Source organism: Macrobrachium rosenbergii, chromosome 5 (assembly GCF_040412425.1).
Source record: "Macrobrachium rosenbergii isolate ZJJX-2024 chromosome 5, ASM4041242v1, whole genome shotgun sequence".
Taxonomy (NCBI): Eukaryota; Metazoa; Arthropoda; class Malacostraca; order Decapoda; family Palaemonidae; genus Macrobrachium; species Macrobrachium rosenbergii.
In genome coordinates, this window is record NC_089745.1 from 56,377,374 (window position 1) to 56,386,493 (window position 9,120).

Here is a 9,120-nt window from a genome sequence, read left to right on the forward strand (position 1 = left end):
CCGCACAACATAACGTCTGTTAACGGGCTACTTCCTAATCAAGGGACGTCCGGTATGCATACATACGGGGACATACGCACAAGCCCGCACATACATATACCCACACGCACATGAGAACATTTACATCCACCCCTCGCCCGCAGTCAAAACACGCGGACATTAACGGTGTTCGACCGAAAAATTGACTCTCGGGAACGCACCAACTGTGAACGACGCTTAATGTACCCGTTTTTCACTGTAGTGGAGCGAAATTTGAGCAGGGTAGTAATGCTCAAGTTGGGAATCGTCTCTAAAAATTGAAAATTAACTGCAAGAAGGCAAAGATTCAACACAGAGCCATGAAAGTAAAATAAGAAAACCTTATTCCGTTTTCTATGAACCAACAGTTCAATGACTAACTCTCACGGTTGATCGATTTATGCAATAAAAAGGCATATGCGGCTCGCCTTCAGAAACAGAGCATGCACAGTCTCAGTGAAATATTATTGCAATATCCTGCAACTCGTCATGTTCGACATTTGCTCAAGCTCCCATGTCACCCCACTTCTGTTTTATCACTTCTATTGTGTCACTTATCCCATTCCACCTCCCAGGACACATGTTATTTTTCTCATACATTTGTTTTAGTGGTGCTGCGAGGGACTGTCCGGGTTACGGATTTAACTGAAATGTTTAAATGACAGTAGTAACAAAGCTTCCAATTTTTAGGCGAAATTACAGAAATCGCTGTGGACATTAACAAAGTGTGTTCACAATCACGCATCTATTCAGTCTTGGGGTAATTGTAAAAAAGAAATCACGTCAGTCAACCTCAAACTTATCCTTGCAATTTTATTCTCACGAGCTGATTGCAAATTTCAAGATACGTTATTCATGTTTCCTGTTTCCATAAGGAATTTTATAAAAATGCTAAAATGAAAAAATCCGTCAAACAAGCTTACCCTTGAAATAAAATATATCCGTTCTTAGACAAAAAAAAAAAGTATCAAAACATCACATCCACTCACCCCTCACCCACCCACCCACACACACACACATATACACACCCCCAACATCCGCCCACACACATCCCCCACCCACATACAGACTCGAAAACTTTCGTTGAAACTCTACGGCACTCGTGTCCAGTATTTCAGAAGTTTAAACAGCATTAATTCACAGTCGTTGACGCGGGGAATTACGTCCAGAAAATGAGTTCTCGAGAGGATTAATTCGCTGCTTGTATGAGAGGGTTTAGAAACGTACTCAATAAGGGTAAATTTTATTTTATGTAGTACTTATCTTCAAGTCTAAGAACTAATAGTAATCATATTTTTGTGTAGAGAGAGAGAGAGAGAGAGAGAGAGAGAGAGAGAGAGAGAGAGAGAGAGATTTGAAGTGGAAATTCTCCTCTGAACTAAGCAAGTCGTTTTTACTGAAACTATGCGTAAAACTATAATAAACAAATTATCACCTAACACCCATCTCTATGTTAAACAAGTAAAAGATGCGACAGTTTTCTGTACAGCGTATAATGCTGTTTGAAACTCTCAGCCGGGCCCATGAAACTTTCAGCAACGGCCCGGTGGTGGCACGTGTTCTTGGCAACTATAGCGGTGCCAGACGCACGATCATATCTAAATTTTACCTTAAATAAAATAAAAACTACTGAGGCTAGAAGGCTGCAGCTTGGCACGTTTGATGATTGGAGGGTGGATGATCAAAATACCAATTTGCAGATCTCTAGACTCAGTAGTTTTTAAGATCCGAGGTCGGACAGAAAAAGTGAGGACAGAACAAGTGCGGACAGAATAAAGTGCGGACGGACAGACAAAGCCGGCACAACGGTTTTCTTTTACAGAAAACTAAAAATGAACATCAACAACATGACTTCTGGAGTCTCAAACATCACTCTGAAAAGTGCGTGCCAATAACAGCTGCATAAACACCCAGTGAGCTTTCTGAAAGCGACGGACCTCAGCTGTTGGAGCAATATCGATCCTGGTCCTTATCAATCACAGCAACGTCGCTCCTGTTGCTACAAAAACAATCCTGTCAATATCATCAATAGTGGTCTTACCACAACCGCTTCCAAATTTAGTTGTATCTCTCAGCGCATTTGCTATTTTGTAATTTTGTCCTCGACAATTTTACATAGTTTTTAATATATAAGCTGCTTGCCAAAGTTATCAGTAAATACTGCTTTGCCTGATGACGATAAAAACAATTACAATAATCCTCATCAACTACAATTTGTAACTACACAATAAAATTTGTATTTTACGAGATATCAATTATGTTTATAGAACAAAACGTGTAATCGCATAGGAACATATTTTCAAATATCGCGAGCTATAAACACATAATTATATATATGTATATATATATACATATATATATAAATATATACTGTATATATATATTATATATACATATATATATATGTATGTATGTATATATATATATATATATATATATATATATATATATATATATATATATATATATCTAGGGTGGAAGGGAGTTCATTGAGAGAGGGAGGGTGACCGGAGTGAGGAGGAGGAGGAGGAGGAGGAAAAGGACAGCCTGGAAGTCGTTTTAATGATTGATTTGTCTTCCTCGATACGGCGTTTATTTTATGAGTCACTCCAGAACGACAATTTCTGTAGGAACAGCAGCTGTGCTTCGTACAGGAGCGATTGCTAAGTTAATATTGTATGTGTGTGTGTATATATATATATATATATATATATATATATATATATATATATATATATATATATGTATATATATATTTATATACATAATACATATACATATATACTCTATATATATACATGTACATATATATATATAAATATATATATATATATATATATATATATATATATATATATATATATATATATATATATATATATATATATATATATATATATATATATATATATATATATATATATATATTATATATATATATATTACACACACACATTATTATCGTATGTTTTACTACTAAAATGTAAATTTAGTAATTGCTATTACACGAGGCACAGCTGCTGTTCCTAAAGAAATTGTTCTGGAGTGACTCATAAAAATAAACGCCATATCGAGGAAGATTAATTATTAAAACGACATCCAGGACTACTCCTTTTTCTTTTTCCTCCTCCTCCTCCTCCTCCTCCTCCTCCGGCCCCTCTCTCCTTCAATTATCACCCCTCCCTTTGCCACTGCCGTCACTGGCTTGCCTGTCCGCATTGCAAACAATTATCTGTCTAAACAAAAAGAGACGGTATAAAGAAGAGTGGTGAAAGAAAAAGAGGAAAAGATGGTGAAGAAATAAGGAATAAAGCAGAAACCAGAGAAAAGGCGATGGAAAACAAAGGGAGGAGATAAGAAAGATGGAGCAAACGAAGAAGCGTAGGGAAAAGAAACAGGGAATAGAACGGAACAAGAAAAAGGAAGAGAGAGTGACAGGAAAACTGAAAGCCCCATAAAAGGAGGTTATGGTTCAGATCAAGGTCTGGTATTCGAGGCCCGAGTTGAATGAGAGGGTCGCTTTCTGTAATGAAAGGAACGAGTGGAAAGGCCAGACGTAAAGACACGGTAATCAAGAAGAAGAACAGAGGAAATACCGAAGAAGAAGAAGAAGAAGAAGAAGAAGAAGAAGAAGAAGAAGAAGAAGAAGAAAGAGATTAGAGAGGAAAATGATGTACGTAATTCTTCTTCTTCTTCTTTTAACGTGCTTTTTTCCCATTTTTGTATGGGGTAAGCACGATGCCTTCTTTTGAAGGACTTTTGATTTGGCTTCGGGTTAGACCTGTAGTCTCGATCGGCTGCCCTGCCTGACATCGCTTAGACCCCGGTAGCGTATGTTTCATGTATCATACCCGACCCAACGCCGAACTGTGCATTTTAGAACCAGACTTATTTCACATATACATACACTGAAATATTTCTCGGACCAATATTTCAGCAGCGCTAAAAATATATATATACATTTTCGTATCTATAAAATTCCTTTGCGTACGGTGAAATGCCAGCAATATTCAAGATTAACTGTGGTATTAATCGTATCTTTTACAATGCAAACATGCCTTCATTTTGGTACCATAAATACTCGAAGTAAACCAATAATCATACAAAAGGTACTCTAAAAGTCCAGTGAGTAAAATGACTACGCTATCGCTTGCTTATGGAAAGAAGCATTGATAACCCTGGGAATATGTATGAGAATTTTGACACACGCATACATATTTACCAGTATACAAACACATCTGCCCACAAGCTAGGCAAGACAGAGAAAGAATCACAAAATAGAAAATATTAAAAAGTGTTTGATAACGGATAACTAAAGGCAGGATAGACGAAAACAAGTATAAAAGACATGAAAATGTGTGTACAGGAGAATGTGTGTATTGAAGACAAATAAAATAATGCGAATATGTGCAAAGGGCATCTAGAAGAATTATTTAAGGAAAAGAGATGAATTGGACTGAATTACAGTCAAGATGTTTAAATAAAGTTAAAAGATTTTTTGAGAGGTAATTAATGCAATATCGAATGAATTGTAACAGAAATAATCGTTATGTAAAACCATCGCAAATAAGATGCCTGTGAAATCGCTTTTCAGTGAAGAAAGATTATTTTGTATTAAGTATTGACAATGACCATTAAAATTTACTATATCTTATCTAAAATACAGCTGACGAGATCTCAATAGTTTAAAAGATAATCTTTTTCCTAGACGTCCTTAAAAGAGAGGATTTTTATTCAAATCAACACTACAGAGCATAATTCAACCGAATACCTAACAATCAATCGTAATGGGAAATAAAAAATAATAAAACTTAAACCTCTGAATAGTTCCTCATTGGATGGGTTAGTATCGTTCTCGGTTGCACTCTCCCTCGGGCCAGCCCTAGGAGAGTTGTTAATCAGCTCAGTGGTCTGGTTAAACTAAGGTATACTTAACTTTTCTCTAAACCTCTGAAAATAATTCTCAGGTATAGACTGAGACACATTCCTTTAATGTGGGAGTTCTTATCAGCGAACTCCCACATTGTATCTCTTATCTTGCCTGTTGAGGTTTGAATGAGCTCTTCACTTATCAGATTTTGTCAATGTAGGTGATAAGGGCCTAATCAGTGACATAAGGAAGAATCCCAGCTATCACCATACAATAATGAATACTTATCGATTTATCAGTGTGCAGGCCATATAGGCCCTGCTCTCCTTTACTGATGATCGGTTGTCAAGGGCAAAAGATGACCTATTCCTTCCTCCCAAAATTTCACTGTATAAATTAGCATTCAGTGTCTTTGAAGATGGACATAAGGAAAAACACAGCTAACGTTAAAACACAGTAAAGAAACACGATAAACAAGATACGACAAAAAATCTCTTAACTTCTTGGACTAATTAGTCCAATGCAATAGACTTAGTGAGACAAGCACTTTCTTACCATATTTCTGGTGCATAGTGTCGAAATATTTCATTATACTTCTGTTTTTACCCGATATTGTATGGCTATATGACACCTGTAGTCTAGATATAAGTACTCTGAAAATGAATATTGCCTATTATTATATATCAATATCAATAATAATATGAATGGATTTACTTTTCCTTAGAATGAGCAATCGTATATATATATATATATATATATATATATATATATATATATATATATATATATATATATATATATATATATATATATATATATATATATATATATATATATATATATATATATATATATATATATATATATATATATTTTTTTTTTTTTTTTTTTTTTTTTTAATGGAATAAAGAATTTTAACTTGACTTAGCCCAAATAAAGTGCGACAGAAAAGAACCCATCAACAGCTGCGTCAAATTAGAACAAGCTACAGGGAAAAACAGAAAACGGAATAAAGTAGAAAGGAAAACAAAGGTCAAGGTAGACCCAACAGTTATTTTTGTAATCTCTCAAAACCATTGTTCTCAACGCTAGAAAAGTTGATGTCACGATAAGACAAGGCGTGACAGACATCAAAGACGGACAAGAAGGGCATTATTCCGTGAAGGGGGAATATTCATTTGGGTTAGAGCATACTGGCCCGGAATTAATTGCAAGGACCACTTGACACACTTTCAAGAAATAAGTCAACAAATGATTGAATGAGTGAATATATCAACGAATAAATAAGTAATTAAAACAGGTTATCTAACTATGCACAATGAAAGTCATTTAGCATGAGGATGTCAGCTCAAAGATTCGCTGCTAGAGACTTGAAAGAATCAGAATATATAAATAGTACATGACGACACACACACACACATATATATACATATATATATATATATATATATATATATATATATATATATATATATATATATATATATATATAGCACTTAAAGCACTTCTACATTCATACACACGCATGAGGGGCATAAGATACAAAGACCTATGTAGTATGATGTACATCATAACTTAAGGTAGGATATCAGTCTTACAGAACAGAACTGCTAATTAAATATTTTAAAACAACAGAAAAGCTTTTAACTTATGAAGCCTTGGAAGTTGATCCAACAACCGAGTTCCATAGTGGTATTTGACCCTTGCGGTAAAAGGGAAGGTAAGAAATCTTAGAACCATTAGTTGAAAGTAACATGTTTAGCAGTGCAACCATCACAACCATAATTTCTTCAAATTAACAAGTGTGTGTGTGTGTGTCTCTCTCTCTCTCTCTCTCTCTCTCTCTCACACACACACACACATGGACACACACAAACTATATATATGTGTATATATATATATATATATAAATATAAATATAAATATAAATATATATATATATATATATATGCATAATATATATATACATATATTATATTTAAATATATTTATATATAAACACTTGAGTTTTGCTTGAGAATGTCTCACAGTATAGACGATCTTGGACTCTTTTGTTTCACTTTCCTCATGGCCACAGACTCTGTTTGTGTTTGATATCACGTCCTAATTTCTGTGAAGAAGTTATATATATATATATATATATATATATATATATATATATATATATATATATATATATATATATATATATATATATATATATATATATACACACACAAATTTTAGAAGGGAAGAATTTTGAGAATTTGCTTCGGAGAAGTTAAAGAATTTCATATTTACTGAAAGATGAAAAAAACATTACTGTATATATAAATTTTCTGTGGATACGTGATTTTGTGTGTGTGTGTTTTGTGTGTGTGTGTGTGTGTGTGTGTGTGTGCGCGTGTGTGTGTGTCTGGTCCAGCCTTTTGGTCAGACATCACAACCTTAAAAAGAGGATGTACGTGGGAGAACCGGCAGACACGTATCTCTATACTTTCTGCCAGACTCGTTAACTGGAGTGAAAACGTCGTTTCAAACACTTTCTTTTAGTTTGAAGGAATCGACGCTGTCTCCTCATCAAACGTCGCTATTTAAAGCGACCAGACAAACTCAAGAGAGGGAGTTAGAGGAATATATATATATATATATATATATATATATATATATATATATATATATATATATATATATATATATATATATATATATATATATATATATATATATATATATATATATATATATATATATATATATATGGTGTTTTCAAGACCTAGAGTTCAACACAGTTTTTTCCTACTCTGAGTGCCAAAGTCAGGCCTAGCGATCATTTGCCGTAAATTAACATTCGATAGAGTTGACATACATCTACACAAAACAACTGAATCATAGTAAAGACTGGCACGAGACGGCAATGCATAGCAAACAGAATCTTGAAACATAAATCTCTGGATACCCTGAATGAAGAGCATCTTTCGAGGGTATCGATATCTGATCCACTTCGAAACGCAGGAGAGTCATCGTTTGCCAAAGGAAAACAAACAGGTCCATTACACCTTGTTTACAGGAACTATTTTTCTTGGGAAAGCTTCTCCAACGAGTTTGCCCAGAAACTTCACAAACTTCATTGTTTTTCAGCTTATCAATCCAGCGTTTTACATAATCTCGCCATTCTGGGCTGTGAGAAGAAGCGAAGGCTCTGAGATCCTACCACGGACAAGGTGAGCGCATTCCGCGCCATTTCTCCCAGTGCATAACATCAACCCTCAAACCGGTTTGTTTGTTTATTTAAAACGTACTGAACAAGATTTTTTTTTCATACACCCATGAACAGAGTGACTAGGGAAAACTTACTTGTAGTCAAGAGCGATTTTCATATCAAATCCGTAGTCTATGTTCCCAATACGGCAGCCCCTAAGGTCACAATCCTTTTCATTTCAGATAATTAACACTAACAACATTATATTGAACATATCACATTTCAAAATACTTAGCAACACAGTATGCCAGAATTCAAAAGAATCAAGTATCATGTAGCAGACACCATAACAACTAATCATTTACAGTCTTTTCCTACTTTATACCTAAATAACCGACTTACACAAATAATTCTCCCTTGAACTCAATCTGGTGTGCTGGTATATATGATCACCACATGCTATCACCGTGTAACTGTTAAGGAAATCTATTCAACTTTATGGAGGAAATTAGCACCCAAATCCTGATTCTGCTAACCTTGGACATTCCTCTCACCTTAACAACATCTCGGGAAAACTTTTCAGAAATATCTTGGATTTTCGTTATTTCATAAGGGAACCTTAGCACATCCGGGATCGACTTTCATTTCAGTGATAGATGAAAGGCCACCAAGTACAGTGGCCTTCACCTTCAATGGCGTGACCCGAAGGACAAAAGCTTTTGGGTTTTTGGAAAAAGCCCTCGCCAATGCCACCACCTTCCAAAATTCCCTTATGGGTATTTTTCAATTTAGGGGGCATCTGGCTGGCTAATAGGTTTCTGCAATCGACTACCATAAAATTCCTCACAGCTTCAAAGACGACCTTATTCAGATTACTGCACGCGCTTGAGAGCAGTATATGAATTTTTGGAAAAACACATGGACAAGCCTTTAAAGGACTTTGAAATCATGTTGTGCAACTCTCTATTTCGGGGTGAAGTCCATCAATATCTAGCAAAACTATGAGTCACTCTATCTGATACTGAAGTTCGTTAATTTTCAAAATTTCCGA